Below are 23,213 nucleotides of genomic sequence, written 5' to 3'. Positions count from 1 at the left end.
CCTCTGCAGCCTCAGGACTGCACTGTAAGAATTAAGATTCCCTTTTAAAGGCTATTGAAGCTAAAATTAACCAATGAGGTGCAAACTGCTGCACCAGGCTAATACAAAAAAAAGTAGATACTGTTTAAGGTAATTGTAGAGAAAATATGTACTTTGCAGCACTTCGATAATTGTGTTTGTCAGTTTCTTAAGGGGGATTATCCCTGTAGCAGTACAAACTTCTCTTTCAGCACATAGCAAATGCCTAGAATGTCAGTTTTATACATACTAATTTAGTACTAATAATAGCAAGTATAATAAGCAATCAATTCTGAGATGGATTTTCCCCCAAATACGCATGTATAATTTTTACCTAGTTTTGCAGGAAGTGAAGGAAACTGTCCTATGGTTTGACATCAAACAACAAAACACACAGTAAGTACTGTTTTCAGAATAATGCAGATTTGTAATTTTTAAATGTTCTTTTTATATATTTCCATGTAGTTCCCCCCACCATGTTTCTCTCCCTCCCCCAGTACAACATAATTATAACTTGCAAAATGTAAATATTTATGAATTCACAGGATGTTCACTGGGAGAGAAACATTTTATACTTACAGATTTGTCTTGTATTCACTGTATCCAGAGGAAAACCAGGGAAGGGGGAGGTATACAATATTATACATTTGCTTTTTCTATAAATGACCATCTGGAGGTATTTTTGAATTGCAGATTAGAGCCATCATTGCATAGGCAGACTTCAAGATAGACATTACTACATTTGTAGAGAATTGTACATTTTGTCATAATCTCATATTTAAACAATGCCCTTCATCTTGAGAGATTCAGTGGGTTTAAAGGCAGCACACTCCACCCATCATTGAAGTGTTGCCATCTCCAGTTTAAAGTATTGCAGCTGTTAAAATGTGCTCAGAAACACAAGACAAGTTTGAAATACTGTATTTCATTGAAACAAAGAAATTAAGTTTTGGATCTGGTCACAGTATTATATTTCATATGCCTGTACATTGAAAAGATTATATTGATTATGTGCCAAATACATGTGATTGGGTGCCCACCACAAAAAAACTGTGTTGTCCAAAGGAGTTTTTCTCCATTCTGCTATTACTTTTGTGGCATGCATCCTGCCAAAACTTTTTTGGCAATTTTTCTTCTCCTTTATGAAAACCATTTACAACACCATACTTACTTTTTCAAGTGGTAACAGAGAAGTAGGTAAACTTGTAAAAACACATAGCTTTCCCCTCGTTCAGCATCTCCAAATGATCCTGGAAATGTTGCTGCTGGTAGAAGGAGATCCTTGAATGAGAGAGGATGGAATTTTGCAGTGCGGGTGGGGGGGGGGATGGCAAAAATTACCCCCATTCAGTTAATAGAAATTTTCCATAGGATCAAACTTTAGGAATGTGATCCATCCAAAGAGCAGACCCACTGGTGTCTGTGGGAAAGTGCTTAAATCTTTAACTGAATCATATCCAAAATAAACACATTGTTAAGTAATTCATTATTTGCAGATAGAGTTGATTTACTAAGAAAGGTTTGTAGATAGAAAATTCTAAATAAATAAATAACAAATAATGCAAAATGTCTGCATCTGTGTCCTCTTTGCTGCCCTTATCTGGGCTGTATGCATATTATCTGCCTCATTATTAGACTCAGAGTGCAATCCTAAGCAGAATTACGCCAATCTAAGCCTACTGAAATCAATGGGCTTACACTGGAGTAACTCTGCTCAGGATTGCACTGTAAATATTCTAGAGCAAGTAGCAGACCTCAACGAATGCCTCTTGACAGAAGCAAACACGTTTTCAGGTTTTACAAAAGTATTTCAGTGTCTAAAAACATTTTAGAATGTTAACTAATCAGTCTAACCAGAATATATCCTTTGTTTAATAAAGTTATTGTAGCTAATATATGCTGGAAAATTAATGGCCTTTAGATATAAGGACAAAGGGTTATTATGCCTCTATATTCTGGTAAATTGTTGACACAGTTTCAGTTAGATAAGGACAACAGAAGGAGATAGGGGAGGAAGTCAACCAATAATGTAAATGACAACAGTTGTAATCAGCCATATTGGCCCACACAAAATCTGTGTAGTAAATTTTATTGCTACCCTAGTCGGAAGTAAGAGGCAGACATAGGCTTGGGTACTAAGGGCTACTTTATCAAAGCAACAACATAACATTTAACAGCGGCAACAAGGGACTAACTAGCGGTACAGGTCAAGCCAGCTGTCACCATGGGACCTCCTCCGTGTACCTGTCTGGGTGAGACCCACTGCCCCAGGTGAGAGCCATCCATGAGAAATGGCTTGGGCCTAGCCGGCCAGGTGAATAGTTCCCCCCATAAAGCTCCAAACACTCCAGGCCATACAGCCTGATGGAAGGACTTGTCCGGGAGGTCCCATCAGGCAGTCTGCCCTCGCAGCTGGGCCATGGAGCCGCAGCCACTCCTGAGAGACCCCAGTTCCCCACCAATGGGGATATACCAAGGGTGCTCACCAGCCTGCTATCATTTCCCCAACTCTAACCTGCCACCGCCAAGGCCAAGCCTCAGCTTATGCCTCGGTGCCCCACAGGTGGTGCAGAGCCTCCATAAGCCCCAGCCACAAATCAGTTTGAAAAATATTGTTGCCCTTATAGAAGAGATGAACCCCATCACCTCCACAGAGGTTGACAAATTCAGCCCTTATACATGGATGGGGCAAATAAACCCCCAATCCAGTCCCCAAAGCCCTATGTAAAGCCTTATTGTCCTTACAGCGAGCACCCTCAATCCCTTTAGGATATAAAGCCTCCCGCCAAACCCTCCTGGGTAATATATCAGACCACATAATCAGGACACCAGGCCAGTACTTGCCTATCAACTGAAAGTCTGCCTGTGCCTGTAGTGACAGGACCTTGCCCTTCACCAAGCCCAAGTCATTACCTCCCAGGTGAATGACAAGGGTATGAGGCAGACGGCCACTCCTCCCCTCAAACAGCAGTGGAAGCAGGCCTGGCCAGTGCAGGCCATGACGGCCCTGTCACTTCACCATAGCCCACTGACTCAGGCCAAGCTGGGACCCAATTGGTGTCCTCCAGGAACCCTCAACTTCTGGGCCAGCTCAATGTAGCCCCCTAACAGCCAGGCACATTGCACAGAGCCCACCAGACCCACAAAAAGAAAATCATCAAGGTCATGCATGGTATCATGGCAGCCCAGGCGATGCTGCAGGGCCCATTCCAGAAATCAGCTAAAGCATTCAAAGACAGAGCAAGACACCAAACAGCCCAGGGGCAGGGCCTGATCCATGTAAAACTGACCCTTGAAGGCGAAACCTAGAAGCTCAAAATCGTGTGGGTGCATGGGGAGAAAGCGAAATGCAGACTTGATGTTGTATTTGGCCATCTTAGCCTCCACGCCAAATCGCTGGACCATGTGCATTGCCTGGTCAAAGGACATGTAGTGAACCATGCACAGATTATTGGAAGTAGCATTGTTAACTGAGGCCCCCCTGGGATATGAGAGATGGTGTATGAGGCTGTATTCACCTGCCGCTTTCTTAGGCACCACCCCCAATGGGGAAACACTCAAATGGGGCACTTGTGGGAAAGGAAACAGGCCAAGCACCCTTCCTGCTGCACAATCCTTAGCTATCTTATCCCTGACCACCCCTTCCATGCTAACAACCAACTTAAGGTTCGATTACATGAAAGGGGCCCTGCGGCACTGAACCCAAACTTGAAGCCAGACAACAAATATGCAGCATCCTCCTTGCGTGGATAATCCTTCAGTAAGTCACTGAGAGTTTTCATTTTTATTGGGCTGGGACCCTTTTCCAACCTGATGTTGATTGCCCCCCCCCCCATGAGCACTTGCCATTCCCTTTTCACTTGGACTTGGGGCACATCATGAATGTGTGGGAGTCAGCACACATGGGGCACTCGTGTTCATAAGAGCAAGACTTCCTGGCATACATTTCTTGGGAGGCAAACTCCTAGCAAAGCAGCCATGTCTGAACCGGCTGCCCCATGGAGGCACGGGTGCCAGAAGTCGAAGCCTTGTGCATAAGGTTGCCACTGTCTGACCTGTCCCCAGGATTGGGCTTTGCAGGTGACATCACCTGCAACCATAGCTACTGATGTATCTGGTCCGAGGGTAGGTTAGGGTTCATGGCATCCCGCACACGAAACTCATCATCGTGCTGCAGTCATGCAGCACCGCTGAAGTCCGAATAGCCTTTATAAATGATATCCATGTCTGTATGAGCAAGGCTGCCCTCCAAGGCTGTGCCCTAGCCAGCACACTGGCATATATAAAGAACCCAGGAAGCCAGTTAAGCTAAGTCCGGGCCACCTGCCAGCATTTCAGCCTTTCCTTTTTCCTTTTGTCTAAGACTTCCTTGTCCTTCTTCTCCAGTTCTCTGAAGAGAAGGGTGAAGACATCAACATATTCCCTTTTCAATTTTTTTCCCTGAGTGGCTGGGGTGAAGTGGTCCCCTAAAGGTAAGGTGGTATAACCATAGGGGAGGGCCCTAAACGGAAACACCCCATAAGGAGATGAAGTTTGGGCTTGTCTGGTTCAACTAAAGCCAGGACCCCCAAACCAAGCTGTCTGTGCAGCTGGAACCTGTTGTGCAGGAAAAGACCCAGCTGCACCAACAGGCCAAACCGGTTGACTCCACTGCAGCCACATACACCCAGCATACTGCCCTTGTGAAAGTCCATGCACTGCCCCCATAGGGGTCCAATGGCGCTCACTGCCCCAAGGGCTGTGCAGACCAGCAGAAGAAGCCAGTACAAGCCATAGACGTACTAAGACCCGGGGCAGCGTAAGCCATAGACGTAGTGGGACCTGGGGGAGAGCCCACTCCCCAAGTGCCCCAATGCCAGGCGGCCACCTGCTGAGGCACAGCTGACTTACCATCACCTTCAGGGATGTCCACCGCAACTGCGACCAGCTGGGCTGAGATCCATCCTGTTCCACTGTCATGCTGACTCCTGTGGCCACGGATTTGGTTCCCTCTGAGACACTGTAAGCTCTTTCCCACGCAGGGCGAGCTGAACCTTCAAGGGCAGAAATACATTTTAGCACTTCAGCTTGAAAGGCTTGCCTAGCTGCTGCCCTGGTGGACTGAGGCCTGTTAGAACCCTCATGTAAAGGGCAAGGTGCTCTCTACCCCTCTTCCAATGCTGCAAGGCGCTCCAATATCTCCTGCATGTCTGGGCCATCAGAGTCATCCTCAGATGAGGACAAAACTGGGGGAGGAGCCCACTTGGAAACCACTTTTCAAAAGGCACAGGACAAAGTGGCACCAGAAGCAGCGAAAAGCCACCTGACAACCCCCTTTAGGGAGTGAAGGGGGGGGCAAACCAAAGCCGCCGTGAACAGCGGTGCAGAAAAGCGGAGATGGGCTGGAGGCTGCTGTCCTCCTCCCAAAGCCACCATGCCGCTGCTGCCAACCCCAACCCCGAAAAGCCGCTGAGGAGAGCAGCATAAGAAGAGCAGAGCCAGGCCAGAGGCTACTGCACTGTGCCCAAAGCTGCTGTGCCACTACCACCACTGCCTACAACAACCCAGCACAGCCCGGCCAGCTGACAAAGGCAGCTGGGCAACCAATGAATATTCAGGCCTCGATGCTCAGAGTGAAATGCTCCTGAATGCTCCGATAAACCAGGTGCCGACTGAAGGGGGAAGCCGGGTGGAAAATGCTAAACGTGCTTGGCTCCAGCCACCCCCTTTGGGTCCTGGAAGGGGAGCGCTGCCTCTTCTCCTTCCAGGGCAGCAAAAGGTGGCCCCCGGCCTTAACAGCTGTTAGCCAGGGCCGGGATTGCTATCTTAGGCCAATCAAAATGATGTTAAACATTGTGCAAACTTTTGAGCTGATCAGAACTCTTTTTCAGATAGATGTTAGAAGAATTAAAAAATGAAGGAGGAATATATCACTAGTAACATTAACCAGGTGCCTAACAAAATGAAACGATAACTTTTGGGCCTTTTTTGCATGGGTGACTTTTGGTGCTTTTGAGCCCATACATCATTGGGTTTTCTGCAGAAAATAGCACAGGCAGAAAATTTGGAAGAGGACCCTTGAAACGCCACATTGAAATCTGAAGGAGGGGTTAAACATCTGGAATTCGGAAGAGAACTTGAAGGGGTATGGGGCCAAAAGTGGCAAAAATTGCCCATGCAAAAAAAGCCTTGGAAAAGGCATTCCATAAATGGGACTCCGTTTCTGTAAAGGTCTCCTCTCTTGTTGCTAGGGATTTGCACAAAAATAAGTATTATTTGGATTCAGATTTCAGGAATGGGTTCCATATTGGTATTCTGATGTATTTGCATTCACCCATACCATTTCAGAATATTGCTTCCGGCTTTTCTTTTTGGAATTCTGAAAAAAATGTGTCCATTATTCCTATTGGGGTCTATTTCTGGGGGCTGGAGTGGTTGTTTTTCAACCAAATGACATCAAAATTGCAGGAAACCTAGTCCTGCCCATACCTTCTGCGGGATAAGGGTGAGAGACCTCATTGTTGTGTGGAAGAAGTTGTTTCCAATGTATCTTCCTTTTTTCTATCATTTCACTGATAGGCGGAGAAGGTGTAATTTTGTGCACCTTCTCCTATGAGTTAACCAAAGGTTAGAGTGGAGAGATTTATGACTAGATATGCCTAGACCATCATTTCCCAGTTTGGTATAGTAGTTAAGAGTGGCAGGACACTAATCTGGAGAGCCAGGTTTGATTCCTCATTCCTCTGCTCAAGCCACCTGGGTGACTTTGAGTCAGTCACAGCTTCTCAGAGCTCTCTCAGCCCCACCCATCTCACAGGGTGATTGTTGTGGGGATAATAGTAATAAGCTTCGTAAACCACTCTGAGTGGGTATTAAGTTGTCCTGAAGGGCAATATATAAATCGAACATTGTTGTTTTGTTGTTGTTATTATCTGTCTGCAACATTTTGAACCAGCTGAAGTTTCTGAACATTTTTCAAGGGCAATCCCACATCCGTATATTCAATCCAACCTACAACTAAAAGGCCAAATCATTGGTTTACCGAGAGTCCTTCCTCTTGAGTAAGTATTCATGCGGCTTGGGATCCAAGCCTACTTATACCATAGGACAGCAAAGCTAGGAAGATGTGTAATCACCTATTTCTGTTGTTGAGAATGGTCACTCTCCTCTTTTATGTATGTGAATATTGCACAGAAATATTACAGACTTCGCCCCTTGTATTTCATAGCTTTGCTGTTCCACTGTTTTCCAATTTTTCTCTGTAGCCATGTGTTGGTATTTCTCTTTCTCTCTGTATAATCTTGCAACAAAAATCACTATTTAATTTCTTCCTGTATCTGATGAAGTAGACTCCAGTCTGCAAAAGTCAACAATGTTAGTAAGCCCCCTTGCTATTTAAGATTGTGTAGATTTTTTTTCATTTTTGTCAGCCTTCAAGCTGACATTTATAAAGCAGTCTATAGATATACACACCCAACACATACACTCTCATACTTATCTCTTTCTGCACCCCTCAAGGATACTCATTAGCTTTGGCAAGTTTCCCGTTTGCTATCCTAACAGAATAGATGTAGCTAGCAGTTCTGCCTTTGGTCTGAGCCTGACCATTAATGGTAGTTCCTGAGTGGATACCATTTTTCTCAGAGATTTTGCAAGGCAGTTAGTGACTCAGCCTTTCACCAATATTTGGCTGCCAGTAAAGTTAAAAGTAGCAATATGTGTTCACCTCTAACTTGTTGGTTTCAGATTCACTTCTTTTTTGAGTCTCTTGGATGCTGTTTCAGAAGTACCCTTTGGGCAGATCTAGTGCTCTCAAGTCTCTTTTTTTCATATTCTTGCTGGATAAAAACCAAGCACTTAAAAGTACTTTTGTAGTCTTCAATGCCTGTAGTCTCTTTCTCATGCATTCTTTTTTCCCCCTGCTCACTCTGATGTTTTATGGTGATGGGAGTTGCTTTTCAGATGGTGACTTTGATGTGTATTTCCATTGCTATTTTTAAAGTCTCTTTATGGCTGTCAACAGTCCTGCTTCAGGCCTGAATTGTGCATCTTTGTGTCCCCTCCACAACAACACAAAAGAAAGGTGCTTCTATATCCATTGCCTGGAAAAATAAACTGGCCTGCTTTCTAAAAAGCAGTTTCTGAAAATTAATTTTTAGGCCTTGGTCTCCCACCAAGGCATAAAATATAGAAAACGAAAGCTGTAATTAATAGAAAACATGTAACTTCTTTTTGCCATTTTGTTATGCTAGATGATACCATTTGGGTGTTTGGGAGCAGGAAGGATGGCAGAAAGTGCCGAACTATCTACAGGCTGTGTAGAGGCCTTGGGTTGTCTCTCTCCAATGCACCAAGGATGGTTCTGGAACATAGGAACACCTTGGTAAAGGCCTAATGAGAAGGTTGTAGGCTTTGGATTAGGAGGGAAAGCAGCATAATGTGACCTGATCTTGTCAGATCTTGAAAGCTAAGCAGGCTCAGTACTTGGATGAGGGATCACCAAGGAAGAAGGCAGCAATGGCAAAGCACCTCTGCTTCTCTCTTGCTTTAAAATCCCCTTGCTGGGATCGCCATAAGTTGGTTGTGACTTGCCAATACATATGCACGCACACAGACTTTGGAAGAGAGTCTGAGAATGAGACAAACTTGCAGTGGAGCCAGTTCATGAACCCCCAAATCTACTGTGGGATTCATCTGCCCAGACCTTTAGCAGCATTACAAGAGTCTGTTTTTGTCATAGGATTAGTACTGACCTAATTGTGGTGGGGAAGCATCTGCTCTTGCTAAATGGAGTAGAGGGGGGGGGAAATGAGTAGGAATAACATTGATCAATGCCAGGTCTTCTTCCTGTTTCAGAATAGGATGTGAGGTCCTCATGACACTCTAGGAATCTTCAACATGACACCCTAGGAATCTTTTCTCTATTGTAAAAATCATAGAGATCTGGAAATTTCTAGAGCATCGTGATATCACTTACTGTTTCAAAACAGGAAGTGACACACTAACAGTCTTTGCCACTGGTGCTCTCAGAGATTATTGGCCAAGGGCTGACTATCCTATTTTGACAATTTTCAACAATATAATTAGGAATGAGTGAATAAATACCATCTTCATAGAGTAAAGTTGGTAACATGCTGATATCTACATGTATTCATTCAGCCTCGAACACACATGTATTTCTTCTATTTAATAGTTTTTCTAATATGGCCCCTTTGTGGCCAGTGGCATCAGCTGCATAGGCTGGGGGCTGTCCTTTGCTGGCCCAACGGAGGAGGAGACAGAAAGCCTCTTTCTGGCCATTCAGGTCTTCAAGCCGGGGGCAGCTCCACCCCTCAGGCTCTTGCAGTTGCCTCATGCTCAGCCCACCCACCTACCCTATAGCAGTGCAGGTTTAGTCTCTGATTTCCAGGGCCTGGTAGGAATGTTTTCTGCATTTCTCAATTGGCTGACAGGGAGAGGTGTTTTTCACCTACTTTGCATTGTGTACATGGGTGTCATAATTGGCTTATGGTGGAGCCTTAAATAGGTGTCATTGGTAGGACAAAATCTGGGTTAAGTGAGTGGGCTGGTGAGCATCCTTGGCACATCCCCACTTTTGTGGGAATTGGGGTCTATCAGGATCATCTGGCATGTTTGATGGCTGCCAGCTGAGAGGGCAGACTCTGCTGTACAAGTCCTTCCCTCATGTTTGGCGGCTGAGGGTAGTTGGAGCTTGTAGGGGGGAACCCTTTTTGCCTGGCCGGCTGAATCCCTGCCATGCACATGGATGGCCTGCACCCGCAGCAGTGGGACTTACCAAGAGAGGTTAAGGTGGAAGTCCAGGGTGACCCCAGGGCTTGACCTATACCACTAGTTAGGCCCTTGCTTTGTTTGCATTAATGTTGAATATTAATGTTGCCAAATAAAATGGCCCTTTAGTTCCCAAATACCATTTCTTCCTCTTTCTTCCCTGGGGGGAGGGGGCAATAAGACAGACTAGAAGATTAAGGCTCTACCATTGTGGCTCATCTGTTTGCACTAAACTAAGCATCCAATGATTTTCAGAGGCATCATCAACAAATCTGTAAAATAAATTTTAGTGCAAACCAATGTAGCTTTTAAAAGAAATATCCACATTTTATTGTGCTAAAATATGATTTTAAGATACTCAATGACCTGAATACCAAAAATATGGAATTTTGCCATTTGCAGTGTCATTCTAAGCAGAGTTACACCCTTCTAAGATCTGGGCCCTGAACTTGGAAGGCTGCAACTCTGCTTATGTTAAAGCATTAGAAGGATGGATTGTGGCCAAAAACGTTTTCTGAATTAGCATGGGTAGTATAGCTTAGTATAGTATAAAAGAGGAGTTCCATAGTTGCCAAAAATAAGAAATTTCAGTAACTTAAATTATTTAAAAATTTAAACAATCATAGAAAAGAATGCCTAGAACTGACATCAGTAAGTCAAGAAGTACTTCTGAGCAATCCAAAAGGAAACAAGAAGAAAATTAGAAATGGTTTAGGTTAGCTCATATTTTTATAAGTTCAATAGATTTGGCAGGGAGCTGTAGACACGTCTACGACTTCCTTTTCTTTGCATCATTTTGGAAAGCACTTAAAAAATCTAAATAACTTAATGTTCTGAATGTAGGAAGAAATGATGGAGCTAGGTAGTTAAAATAAAGGTGAATAATGTGAATCAGCTGAATACAATCTCACATGAGTCTTGATTTCAAGAATCTGTCTTCCGTACTTAGTATTCTGCTCAACAAGAAATGGTGGATTGAGACTAATAGTTCCCATGAATGGTGAAAATCCATGGAAAATATATTTTTTTAGATTGTCTAGAAGAGACTCTGCTAAGAGTTGGAGGACCCACAAATACAATATTCCATAGATCACAGGAGTCAGCAGCAACAGGGGAGATGCCAGAGAAGTCACCCTCACTCTCTCTTGTAGTCAGCCCCATGAGTTTCAGCCTCACCAGTAGGAGAGAGATTTCTGATGTGCCCCTTTCTTATTGGATGCTCCCATGCCACATACTGTTGTGGCAGGGATGTTGGAAACTACTGGGAGGAAGCTAATATGAATCTTTTAAATTAAATCTGTCCCATTCATGGGCATATTGGATCCCATCCAATAGGCCATGTACAGCGTAGAGAACGTACATTGGTACAAATGAACAGAAGAAAGTTCACTGAACATGGAACTCTAAATGTAGAGTGACTGGGAGCCCTACATTTATGAAACTGCTCAATACATAGCACATTAAAAGAAATCATGATGTGTTTGGTTTTGATTCATTACTGCATGTATTTCCCTTAATCTTTGATTCTTGAGAGCTGCTGTAAGATAGTGGTTAAGTGGCTGGGCTCCAAGCTCTGCTGGTTCGACTTCCATTACTGCCATGAACTCATCAGGAGGCCTTCTAAACCCTTCTTAAACCCATTGACTTCAATGGACATAGAAGACTGTAACTTTGCTTATGATCTGTGCATCTTCTATAATGTGAGGCTCCTCCCTCACTGGCTCCCCCACCTGATGGCCAATCAACCTGCCAGCTCTCCAGGCAGGTATCCTCCAGCCTCACATGGACAGGGAAAGGGGGTGCACCACTTTGTTCCTTCTCCTGCCCTGGGAGTGACAGCACACTCCAGGTGCCTCTCCCTGCAATTCTTCCTCAGCCTTCAGAGAAACCTGAATTTAAAGGCCTCTCCTTGCCCCACCTCCCTGGCTCTGCTCCCAATCTTCACCCAGCCTTCCTGACTGGCCCTGCTCCCAACCTATCTGCTAGGAGGGCTGGGTATTTGTCTCAATCTGACCTTGCCACGGTGAGTCATGCTGCAGTTACCTCTTGTCTAGATTACTGTAAGTCACGCTACGTAGGGCTACCTTTGAAGGTGCTTTGGAGACTTCAATTGATACAGCTGTTGACTAGCACACCATGGGCAGCTCATATTACTTTGATTTTGAAGAAACTGTACTTGCTTCCAATTGACTTCCAAATCAAATTGGTTGGTTTTAACCTCTGAAGCTCTTAACAGTCTGGGATCCTCATACCTACAGGACCCCCTTTCCTGGTGTAACCCCCACATGCCCTACAGTCCGCAACTCAGGGCTTGTTTGTAGTTTCTGGCCCTAAGGCCATTTCACTCTCTTCAACCAAAAGGAGGGCTTTTACAGTTGTGCTCCCTCCCTCTGGAATGCATTAGCGGAGGAGACTTGCTCCCTCTGGGCTTTGGTGAATTCCAGAGGGCCTGCAAAGCAGAGATGTTTCATCTGGCATTGAGAAGCTGATTCAGATATTTTTATTGGTTTGACTCCATATGATTTATTTATCCTACTATATAAAAGGCAAACCATGTTTCAGACTACTCACTTCCTACCCAGGTGCGTGTCCAGAGGTCGCTGCTGTAGACAGAAGCCCAGGTGAGGCAGCCTGTCCCTCCAGAGTGTGTGCTGCAGCGGGAAGTTCAAGCTGGGATCAGGCACAGAGCAGGAGGCAATGCTCACCCCCCTTCACCCAGCCGAGATCAGACGTGGAACAGGTGACAAGCCCACCCCTCCCTTCACCCAGCGGGGATCAGGAGTGGAGCAGGTGGCAATGTATTTTTTCTCACAACGGGCTTTATTAACTAGTTATAGATAATGTGCATGAATAGAGTTTAGTGATAGTACTGTTGTTTAAGATGTATGGGTTTTAATTTTTGTATTCTACCATATTACTGGGTTTTAATGTTTGTATTCCTATTTTAATATTGTGTTCCTGATTTTAACGTTTGTATTTATATTCTTTTAATAGTGTTTTTATATGTATGCTATTAACCTCCTCAAGCACCAAATATGGTGGAGAGGTGGTATATAAGTTAAATAAATAAAAATAAGATAAATAAATGAAACAGATGAGATCCATAATTTTGCCATGTGGTATGTTTTAAATGTTCTTTTTTTTATATATATATATATAAATTTTTTATTTTTCAAACTACAAAACACTACACAGCACTACACAAGACTATCACAAGGAAAGGGGAAAGGGAAGGGACAAAGGGGGATGGAAAAGGAAGAGGGGGGGATGACCTACAAACACTAAACACTACACTTCAATGTTTTCCCTTCATACTGTCATAATACAAAAATAGCTCCATAGGATAATGATGGAGTGGTTAATCATACAGAGAATAAGCATTTCAAATTCTGATTAAACTTTCCTCCCCCTTCTAGGTCCCGGACGCAATTCTCTCTGTGCAACCGCTGTTGCGGTGCTCTCCTCCTCCTCCCCCCCCCTCCGGCTTCTCCTTTTCTTCGTTCTCGGTGCAGCAGAATTCCGGGTTTTTATCCTCAAAATCCTTTAGTTGATCTTCTGATAATATCTTATAGGCCTAATCTTTATATCTAAACCATATTCCTTCCGGGAATAACCATTTGTACTTTATTCCATGGTCCCTCAGAAGAGCTGCAAACTTTTTATACTTAAAATGCCTTTTCCGGACTAGAAATGGAACGTCCTTCAAAATCTTGACTTTCAAACCCATAAAGTCCAAATCCGCATTGTATGAGTTATATAGGATGGTGTCCCGAATCTTTTTAAATGAAAAGTCAATAATGATCTCACGAGGCAACTGTCGCTTTGTTGCATATTTTGAAGAAGCCTGACGGACCTCCAAAATGGCGCTTTTAACCTCTTCTTTAGTCGTCCTCGCGGGTATCGCCAATAGTTCCGAGACCACCTCCCACAGATCCTCATTTTCCTCCTCTTTCACGTTTTGGAGACGCAAAATTGTCTGCGTTCATTCCATCTGTAGCCCGATCAGCTGGTTCTCAACCAACTTCAGCTCCTTTTTTGTAGCCTTCACAAGTGACGCACTTTCCAGAGCAGACTTCTCTGCCCCCCCCCCGCTACTTCCTTAATGGTTTTCACTTCGCTTTCCATTAAGCCCACCCTTTGATTAGTTTCGTTCAGCTTGTCAACAAAGGGTTTTATGGCTTCCACCACTGCCCTGCGCACCAACTCTTCGAGCGACTCTCCCTTCAAGGTAGCCGAGATTGACTTACCGAGAGCGGGACTTTGCTTCTTTGCTGCCATTTGGGGGGGGGCACCAACAAAATTCTGGAACTCACCGAAGGGGAAGAACGAGTCTTCTTCAGATCAACCTCTCCTTCACGAACGCTTGTAGAACAGAAGGGATTCGCTTGTTTACGGGCTTCCGCCTGTTTCTTTTATTTGCCGTTTCTCGTTGCCCGGTGGCACTCGAGGCGCCGCGCACGTCTGCCGGCCTCCATAGGGACAAACGGGCAATTCCCCCCCCCGCATTGATTTCGGGGAGTTCTTCCCGCAGCGTCCCGGACCCTGGCTCCCTCCCTGGGAGTCCTGGGGGCTCATCCTTGCAGATCAGCCGCCCAGTCAGGGTGCCCGGTCGTTTCCTCCCGGACCAGCCGAGAGGAGCGTCCGGCATGGCTGAGAAAACAAAACCGAATCCGTATGTTTTAAATGTTCTATGTGCTCTGCAATTTGTCTGCACATGGTAGACATCCCTACCAATTTTGTGGCTAATTATGATGCTTGATTTTATTACAGTTTGCATGGACTGTAATTTGGATGTTGGCTGCTGTTTTATTGATGATGATGTTGATTGTATGGCTTTAATTTTTATGTGCATGTGTAAGCAAACTTATGTAAACTGACCTGTGTCCATGATGTGTGGAAAGGCATTCTGTAAATATTTTATTCAATTGCTTGAGTACAGTATCAAGAGAAAGTAGCTTGTACATTTGACCATACAGAGAACTACCTTAAATTTTAAGTAGCCATTAGTTTCATTAGCAAAATATCTAGTGAAACAATTGACAAACATTCTTAGAGAATTTACATCTGACTGTTCCAGTTTTCCTTTGTTCATAACACCCTCATATTCCTTTATAAATATTTTGGACTGAGGTCTAAATATTTAATATATAAACAGTATTAGCACACCAACATACAGAGTAGAGTGAAGTATTTTATAATAATAGCTTCTCTACAGACGATAGTGTTATATGGATCTGGTTTTATTTGTCCCATTTCTTAACAAATGAGCATCCTGCCTCACCTTTTTGAGATCTCTGGTGTGTCTTCAGGAATTCCATATTCTACCTTCACAATGTGTAAGACATGTAGCTGTGAAAAATCATCTGCAATTCCATGGCGTGAGTTGCATTTTATTACCCGTTTCATATACAGCCATGAGGTAACACCTAATAAGGGCAAAGTGCAAATGTGTGTGTAGAATTTATATGAGCCTATATTCTTCTTCCAATAAGCATACACCGGAGGTAAGGAGCAAATTGGAACACTTTCCAAATGCAGTAAGGGTGAGTAAGAATCCCAGAAGGGACTATTTCAGAGATTGGTTTCTGCGGTCTGTAGAAGTGTGTGGTGGGAGCAAGTTTCTTTAAAAAAAAAAACATTGCTCCCATACGTGGCCATTACTGTAAAAGAGTTCCGGCTACACAAGCTTGATTGCTGGATTTAGCCATGTCCTGAGAGACCTGCAAAAACTTGTCTGTCGTACTGAACTGGCTCTCTTAAAATATAAAATATGCCTGTAAAGTTTCTTTTCTTCAGGGAAAAAGTCTCGATTTTTAACATTCAGTTATAATATTGAACAAAACATGCAAAGGAGTATGTAGGTGGGGACGTGCATTAGCAAGTAAAAACTGAGGCAATCTTGTACTGGTTCTTTGTGTAATCATTAAAGCTCTGAACTTCCTCTGAGGCTACAAACTGCCCATCCACTTACTGGATTTTCCTGTGGCAAAGAATGGTGCTAAAGAAATCAAAGCAATCACATCTCACTTTTTATATGCTTGATTTCATTTGCAAAACATGGCTCAAATGTGAACATATACTATACCATACCACTACTATCCCATATCTCTGTGAGTTTATATGCCCGTCCACCTCCTCTTCTTGAACTATTTTCCCTCCACAGATACTACTGAAGGCTAAGTAGGGATGCTCAAAAACCCACTGGTCTGGCTAGTTAAGACCAAGGAGCCAAGTTTTTACCAAGCAGTTTGTCTGTTTATGAGCAATTTGAGGCTGTTTGGGGGAGTTACTTTCTGTGCATTCAAATAGTACAGTACAATGAAATTGGCAGCATTTCACATATGCCTGTTCATATAGCATCATGGGAATCTTAGTTTAATTTACAAACTCTCTGAGGAGCAATCTCTGACGGCTGTCTTTTAAAACTGCCCTCATGTAGAGAGGTGAAATTGACTGAGCCTTTAGCTCTGTCTTTTTAAACTATGCTTCCCAGCTAACATTGCATCTCCCTACACTTGAGCATTCCCGTGTAAGATGTCTCATGTAGAGAGACTCTAACTGAGAAAGACAGGCAGCAAATAAATAAATAAAGCTGATTGGGTGGTGGAAAGTGCCATCATGTCATAGCTGACTTATGGCAACTCCTGATGGGGTTTTCAAGGGGAGGGGCTGACAGAAGTGGTTTGAAATTGCCTCCCTCTGCAATCCTGGTTTTCTCTGGAACTCTCCCATCCACTTATTAACCAAGGCCAACCCTGTTTAGCTTCTGAAATCTGACAAGATTGAGGTTGTGGGGCTATCCAGGTCAGGGCAGTGCTGATTTATTGGTGCACAAGTAATGTTGCAACATGTATACATCTTACAGCAAAAATTTGGTATGAGGAAACATAGTACGTCTTGAAAATATATGAGTGGCTAGAATGATGGACTGGGATCACGATGACACAGGTTTGATTCCTTGCTCTGGCATGGAACCTTGCTGAGTGACCTTGGACAGGTTGCATACTCTCAGGGCCAAGCTACACATGACGAATGACACTTGAACGGCAAGTGGATTGAGTGGAGGGCAAGTGAACAGGGAGAAATACACTTGCCGTTCAAGTGTCATTCGTCATGTGTAGCTTGGCCCATAGTCTAACTTACCTCACATGGTTATTGAGGAAAAAAATGGAGGAGAAGAGAATGATGTAAGCCACTTTAGGTCCCCATTGGGGAGAAAGGTAAGGTATAAAGTTAGTATAGTAAAAAATACAACAAAATAAACTTCATGTCTCAAGGCACTACACAGTTTTACAGTGCCATCCTAAGCAGAGTTACACTTGTCCATTGAATAGGCTGAGAAGGGTGTAATTCTGCTTAGAATGGCGCTATCAGTGTTTTAAAATAATATAATATCATTATTTCAGTAAAGTTCTATTGCTTTGTTGCTATGCAGTTACTGTGTTACTGATGAGTAGTATAGTATGACAGGACAGGTGTTCGATAATTTCTCCAAACAGATACTGCATGTTCTTAAGAACACCTGAAAACCGACCATTCTGCCTAAGGAACACTTCTGATTTTTACAGATTTCACCATTCTAATAGCACCACACAGCCACTCTAATCAGAGGAAACTGGAGAATATCTGCAGTGCTTGTGCTTTAAGCTTCCATCTGTAGCATTGTCAAGCTGTACTGAATTTCATTTCTATATTTCTTTAATTGTTCTTTTATTATCAAAATATTGCTCTCTTGCTAAAGTGCCTGTGTTATCAACCATTAACATACCCCCAGAGTAATCTACATACTAATAATGAACTGCCAGATTCTGTACGGGTGCAATCTTAACAAGTATATTAGAGATTCAGAAACTTAAATGAAACAGCCTTTCTTAAATATAGGTGTAGTGAAAAATAAGACCTGAGGAAAAACATTCCATAGTTCACGAATGTGCAAAAGTTTCCCCACTGGAAATCTAGTAATTTCTGGCATACTCAATAGAAACAAAACTGCAGGATTGCAAAAGTAACAGTGAGAGATATATGATTTCATTGAAAATGATTGAAGTGTGTTGAAGACCATTTCATGTGTGTGTCTCCAAATGACAATAGGTAGTGCTATTGTTTTACTATAAACAGATAATAATTAAGGAATACAATGAATGTTCTTTAAACTGAATACACTATTGTATATTAATTAATTAACATCATTTATACTCTGCCTTTTTTACCAACAGGGACCCCAAGTGGCTTATATCATTCTCCTCTGCTCCATTTATGTTCACAACAACCTTGTGAAGTAGGTTAAGTTCAACGTGTGTAACTGGCCCAAGGTCACCCAGGAAGCTTCCATGGCAGAGTGTGGATTCAAACCCGGGTCTTCTCTGCATTCTTCTGTGCAAAGAGATGAAAATGACAATGAACTTAGAAATATGGTGGGATAAAACCTAGAAAAGAGCCCTCAAGTATATCACAGGTTATGGTTTGATTCACAAACCCATGTTCGAGAAATGGTCTGAACTGTGAAAGATTCTTTTAACAAAAATCTCATCATTCTGGAAATTCAGAACTATGGATCTTTTTTACAAGCTGCAATAGTTGAAAAAACATGCTTTATTTTATTTTATTTATATTTAATTTTAATTTATTTGTATTTAATAACTTCTATCCTACAATCTCAACCAGAGGTGTTCAATGAGTTTTATGCAGTTTAAAAATAATAAAAGCAATAATCAGATATTAAACTCATATTAAAATTATCAACAAAAGTCTTGTATAAACAAACCACACAAGAAGCCTAGCACACTTGGCACCAGGCAAATATCAGCTTTCTACACAAGTCCAAAGCACTGAACTTCTGTTTCTAACAAATGATCGTTTCAACTTGGTTTATTTAACTTATGGCATCAAGGAACTTGTCAATCACAACCTTTGGGCATAGGAGTACACTTATTGCATGTAGTCTTTCTCTTTGAATTTTTCCGAATGATATAAATGCATCACTGCAATGAAGTGTCATTCCTCGTTATATTCCCTAGTTGCTTAAAATAAAACAGTATTTAAACTGGATGTGATGCAGCATCAGAATAATGTTTATGCTCTGGAAAGATCTGTTGTAGTAAATTAATGGGAAACAAGGAAAATATGGTGGCACTAACTGCAAAGATGTTGAAGACCACAAAATCTTGAGCCCATCTTGAGATCTACCAAAACCAGATGGCAGTGAATCCATTTAAAGGGCACAGGAGGCATGGTATGATTATACACAATATATTTACCACATGCATTTATCTGATGCCTAATAACAGTTTCCTTACTATTGGTGGGATGATACTAAGGACCATATATCTACCGCAGAATGAGAATATTCATGTTGAGATAAGTTTAGCCGTGGGCACAATGTTCCCTACAGAGTAATATGATCTTCTAAGTAAACCCCCAGGGGATTGAGAATTAATAAACCCTCAGGAATGTTTAGAGAAGATGAAGATTTTAAACTAAAGTGGATAGCAATACTTAATGAATGTGCTATGGATCTGATGGTACTATTAGTGGCAACATGCAAAAAGGAAACAGAGAGGTTAGAGGAAGAAATTACCAGAGTTACAAATAATCTTAAAGAGACTGTGGTAGCTGAGGAATTTGAGACTAAATTTAAGGAAATGAAGAAGGATCTGAAAGAATTTGAATCCAACTTTAGGGATAATAAGATAAAGACATACCGTAGGGATTGTAGGGACTACGCAGCTGGAGCAGTCTATCAATGGTGGAACAGCCAAGGTGACTCCATGAATAGACATAAGTGGGTCTCCTGAGCCAAAAATATTGAGAAATTATCTGATTTTGACACCACCAGCCCCTCAGACCCAGATACTTCCGGGGATGAGGGGACCTCGACCAGATCACTTAGAAATAGAAACATCCCCTTTGGCAATAGGGACTATTTTTTAGGCCGGGGCTACCACCCCTCAAAGAAAAGAGGAAGATCTCATATTTAATTTATCACACAGGACTTTGAGTGGAATAGAGAAACAAGTTGTTAACAAAGGCTTGGGGTTTGTCCCCACCCACCGATATGATGCTTGGCAAACCCGCATTGATATATTTAAATTAATTTGGTTATTGAAATTAAAAACATTTTTTGTAAATGACATGGATGTGGACCATTCTTCTGTCCTACCTTTTAGATGGAAGTCATCATTTATCCACAACATCCACAATGTTAATATAGAATCATTTGAAAGGATAGGAATTAGAGATATAACAGTACTTGAAAACACGAACCATAAGAGGTGGGACAATATGTCTAGACTAGAGAGAATGGCTTTAAAAAGTTTAGTAGAGGACTCTGATATAGTCATAAAACCTGCGGAAAAGAGTGGGGGGGGGATAGTGATACTGAATACCGAGGATTATCTATTTGAGGTACATCGGCAGCTACAGGATCTCATTAGCTACAAACCTATATCTAGAGATCCAACCACTCATATAGAAAAAATTATAAAAGTCACAGTAGATGAAGCATTGAGAGTGGGAGATATTATGCCGGCCATCCATAGTTTTCTTATCAACAAATACCCTAGAGTCCCTACATTTTATCTCCTTCCTAAAATTCATAAGGAAGGCTTCCCGCCAAATGGTAGACCCATAGAGTCGGATTCCAGTTCCATTTAGGAACCGTTCGCTCAGTACCTGGACCATTTCCTACAACCTCTAGTTAGAAACACATCTTCTTATATTCAAGATACCAGGGAGTTTGTTAAGGTGATAGAAAATGTCCCTATTCCTCCTAAAACAGTGCTGGTCATGATGAATGTGACCATACTATACACCTCCATCCCATATGAAGATGCCCGGTTGGTGGTGGAGGAGGCTTTGACCATCAATAATGTTCCCTCTGTTTCTTTTTTGTTGAATCTTCTGGACATTATCTTAGAGAAGAACTACTTCCATTTTGATTATCATTTTTTTCCAGATCAAAGGGGTGGCGCTTTGCAGCACTTAGCATTGCTAACCTTTACATAATCAGAGAGAAGCAGCTCTTTATTATGAATAAGGAAATCAATCCCTTCTATCACAATGTCCTCCTTTTTAAGAGGTACGTTGATGATTTGTATTTTATCTATAAAGACTACGAATTAATGGAATTATTGGGTAATTGGTTAAATTCCATTAATCCAAATATACAGTACACTTGGCAGTACAGTAGAAACAGTGTCAATTTCCTTGACTTGGTCCCATATAGAAATAGTTAGAATGCCATAAGCATTAGACGGTTCCATAAAAAAACAGACAGAAATTCATACTTGCAGTTTGACTCAGGGATATCACTAAAATTACTAAGAGGCACTGGCATCTTGTGGGTCAGATTTCCAGGTGTGATGCAGTACCTTCCATTGGGTTTTAGACGCACCAGGAACCTCAAAGACACTGTGGTTCATTCAGAATTTAAGTCCAGGACAGACAGTAGGAGGAACTCTGTGGGCCATTCTAGATGTGGCAGGTTCTATGTCTGTGATCTTGTGGCAACTGGCAAAGAGTTTAGAGTGAGCACCACCAGACGGATTATCCCCCTGTGGTACTTTTCAACCTGTAACAACGCAGAGGTTGTATATATGATTGACCAGTCAAAGTAAGGTTACAAGAACACATTTCATGCATTAGAACTAAAACATTAGAGGCACCTCTAGTTCAACACTTTTGGATTGCCATAAGGAACCAAGAGAGTTCAGGTTCTCTGTGCTGCAAGTGTTGAAGTCTGACAGACCAAATAATCTACAGAGGGATCTACTGAGAAGGGAATCATTTTGGATCTTTGATTTGGATACAGTGAGTCCTAAGGGGTTGAATCAAATGATAGATTTTTCCTGTTATTTATGAATTGTTACGTTGGATGAGCTCTTCTTCTGCCGGAGTTCTATGCACTTTTAAATTTACAGTGCTTCAGACACGTTAATTAAGAATGAGATCTATGTATATAGATAGCACAGGGTTGTCTCTACCCTGACTGTGTATCTGGGAATACCTATTAAGATGTTTATTGGGAATATGAGACAATATATGACAACAGAGTTGCAAGTATTATTGATAAATATTTATTGATTTGTTAAAGCTTATGTAGGAGGAGATCATGTTGGTAATTGTCATGATTGTGTAACTTAGGGAGACAACTGATGGTTCTGTACACTCTTGAAAAAGATAATTTCAAAACAGGAAAATAGCAACCTGTTGAGTGCTTGTGGACTTTGGACTTCATGTGAAAGACTTGGCTAACAGTCACAGGAGGCTCTTCTCCGGTGGAGTGTCCACTGTGCTAGTTCCTCCCTGTACCTGGAAAAGAAAAAGCGTCACGACAACCAAGGGAACAATACATATGTGATGTTAAAGATAAGACTTACCTAAGGATCCTTGAGTCTCCTAAGTACATTTAGCCAAGTTTGGTGTGCACAGCAAAATATGGGGAATAGAGAAGTATCCCCTGGTAAACATGATTGTGTAGCAGAACTGTGTTTATATATTGTTGGATGTGAACTATATGTATTGTAGATATTCTATTTATTGTATATTTATTATTGTATTTATTGATAGTTGAGCACCATGCACTTTCCTTGTATACTGTGTTAACCATTGAAAATTACAGTAGACATTTGCATGGTGCACTTTAATTGTCTAAAGGCTGTTAATTGTCAATTTCCCACGTGGGAGGTCACTGATCTTCTTTTGCCCTTGAGTTCCACTGTGCCCTTCCTTGTGTTTCGCTTTTAAGTAAAGGCAACACTGCGTGATCTGATTTGAGTCTCTGAGAAAGAGCAAGGTTCAGGTCCAGGAGCACCTTAAAGACCAGCCAGATTTCCAGAGAATGAGCTTTCAAGAGTCAAAGTTCCCTTCATCAGAACTCAAAAAGGGAGTTTTGACTCTTGAAACCTCGTAACCTGGAAATCTAGTTGGTCTTTAAGGTGCTACTGGATCCAAATCTTGCTCTTCTACTACAGACCAACCCGGCTACCCACCTGAAACCATCAACGAAAATTGTGCACTATAAATAACATAAATAATTAAATTCAACTACAATCTCCTCCTTTCTGCTTTGGCACCATCATCCCTTCACTTCTGCTGCTAAAATCATTCTCCTCATTCTGACATTGTGACAGCATCCTTAAACTCTTACACAGGCTTCCTTTTCCCAGATCCAGCTCAGCTTCTTCCTCCTTGCCTTCAAAGCCTACGATGGTCCAGCTCCTACCCTTAACCCTTCACTCTTCCCAATCCAAATCCATGACCTTTGCTTCCTTCAGTTCTTCTACCTGGTCTCCTACTCCCTCAAATACATCCCAGAGCTGTCACTCAACATCTGAATGATACCATCTCTATCTTTTCCTTCAAATCCCTTCACAAAACCTATCCCTTACTACACTCCTCTCCTTGATTAAAACTAATCCTAAAAGAGA

The sequence above is a fragment of the Eublepharis macularius genome, chromosome 2 (genome assembly GCF_028583425.1).
Source record: "Eublepharis macularius isolate TG4126 chromosome 2, MPM_Emac_v1.0, whole genome shotgun sequence".
Lineage (NCBI taxonomy): Eukaryota > Metazoa > Chordata > Lepidosauria > Squamata > Eublepharidae > Eublepharis > Eublepharis macularius.
The sequence above is the reverse complement of the archived record's forward strand: the minus strand, read 5'-3'. Positions refer to the sequence as shown.